General features: G+C 46.2%; 1 pseudogene across 1 annotated transcript; it reads left to right on the top strand.

Annotated features, from left to right (window-relative positions):
• The first annotated feature begins 325 nt into the window (after positions 1 to 325).
• On the top strand, positions 326 to 790 carry LOC116073139 (annotated as a pseudogene). Its single transcript, XR_004111688.1, has one exon. The product of XR_004111688.1 is annotated as a ubiquitin-40S ribosomal protein S27a pseudogene (transcript).
• The last annotated feature ends 1,330 nt before the right edge of the window (positions 791 to 2,120 follow it).

Below are 2,120 nucleotides of genomic sequence, written 5' to 3'. Positions count from 1 at the left end.
GTAGTTGTCTTCTGAAGCACCAGAAGAGGGCATCAGATCTCATTACAGATGGTTGTGAGCCACCATGTGGTTGCTGAGATTTGAACTCAAGACCTTTGGAAGAGCAGTCGGTGCTCTTACCTGCTGAGCCATCTCACCAGCCCAAATTATGAAATCTTGATGATTTGAGCCACCACATGGGGACTGAGAGCTGAACATGGGTCCCCTGAAAGAGAAGCCTTAACCACTGAGCCATCTCCAACCCCAGGTGTTTTTCTCACTGCCTCACCAGGGCTTCACTTTCCCCAGTTATCTGATCCTGTGCGGAGGTGGAGCCACCGCCACGATGCAGATTTTTGTGAAGAACCTTACGGGGAAGACCATCACACTCAAGGTTGAACCCTCGGACACTATAGAAAATGTAAAATCCAAGATCCAGGATAAGGAAGGAATTCCTCCTGATCAGCAGAGGTTGATCTTTGCTGGTAAGCAGCTGGAAGATGGCTGTACTTTGTCTGACTACAACATTCAAAAGGAGTCTACCCTTCATCTTGTGTTGAGACTTCGTGGTGGTGCTCAGGAGAGGAAGAAGTCCTACACCACTCCCAAGAAGAATAAGCATAAGTGGAAGAAGGTTAAGTTGGCTGTGCTGAAATACTATAAGGTGGATGAAAATGGCAAAATTAGCCGACTTCAAGAGTGTCCTTCTGATGAATGTGGTGCTGGAGTTTTCATGGGTAGCCACTTTGACAGGCATTACTGTGGTAAGTGTTGTCTGACTTACTGCTTCCACAAACCAGAAGACAAGTAGTTGTGTATGAGTTAATAAAAAGAAGGAACTCATAAAAAAAAAACCTGGGGCTGGCTGGGTGGCACAATGCACCCACAGCCAAGCCTGATGACCTGAGTTCAATCCTCAGGAACCACATGGCAGGAGAGAACTGAGTCACTTTGTTTGTTCTCTGACCTCCAAAAGGCACACTGTGACAGCCGTGCACACACTCACACACACATACACACACACACACACACACACACACACACACACTCACACACACACACAGTGAATAGAAGAAAAAATAGTGAAGTGCTGATTCTTTCATAGCAGTTGTCACTCACCTGGAGGTAACTCCAGAGAAAGAGGAAACTATTGGGGGAGCTATGTCACCTGTTTGGCCCTATTAAGAGGTGACATATGTCACTTGGGCAACTTAGGAATACAGAGAGCCTTGTGCATGCAGGACAACTGTTCTACACTGAACTACCTCCCCATCTCCTCCTTTCCTTTCTTATTGTCACTTTCTGTCACTCCCTCTATTCAAAGACTGACCACCTCCTTCTCTTTCTTTCTTCTTCTTTCTCCCTCTGTCTCTTTCCTTCTTTCTTTCTTTCTTTCTCTCTCCCTCTCTCTTTCTTTCTTTCTTTCTTTCTTTCTTTCTTTCTTTCTTTCCTTTTTACAGTTTGGAGTGTGTGCCTATGGTATACGAGCATGAGCACAGGTGTGTCCAGGGGCTTACCTGGGCACCTGTGGGAGCCACAGGCTAATGACTTCCTCAACTGCTTTACTATTCGCCCAATTTTGACTAGGTTGACTGGCCACTGACTTCTGGGGATATGCCTTTCTCTGGTCTGAGAACACAGATGCATTCCATTGTACCCAGCTCTTTCTTATGTAAGTACTGAGGATCCAAACTCCGGTTCTCATGCCTGTGTGGCAAGCTCACTGGGCCATCTCCCCAGATTCCACTTCTTTTTGTAAAGGTTTATTTACTTCTGTATACGAGTGCTCTATTTACATGTATGCCTCCTGCATAGCAGAAGAGGGCATTCAAGCCCATTATAGATGGGACTTCTGGAAGAGCAGCCAGTGCTCTTAACCACTGAGCCATCTGTCCAGCCCCCTGCCTCCTACACAAACACCTCCTTCTTAACTTAGGAATCAATACCACTGTGTCATCCCCCTGAATTCCAGACTCCCCTACCTGTAATTGCTAGATTAATATTTCCAGGAAACAATTTCAATTGAGCAAAAGCCTGGTACTCAGGGCGCCTTTCTAAGCCCTTAGCTGCTTCCCCATCCTCCCAAATGCTACACAGCCTGCAGCTTTGTTTTTCTTTCTCCCTCTAATGTGTGAACTGAC

This window comes from Mastomys coucha, unplaced genomic scaffold, assembly GCF_008632895.1.
Source record: "Mastomys coucha isolate ucsf_1 unplaced genomic scaffold, UCSF_Mcou_1 pScaffold23, whole genome shotgun sequence".
Classification (NCBI taxonomy): domain Eukaryota; kingdom Metazoa; phylum Chordata; class Mammalia; order Rodentia; family Muridae; genus Mastomys; species Mastomys coucha.
The sequence above is the reverse complement of the archived record's forward strand: the minus strand, read 5'-3'. Positions and strand labels throughout refer to the sequence as shown.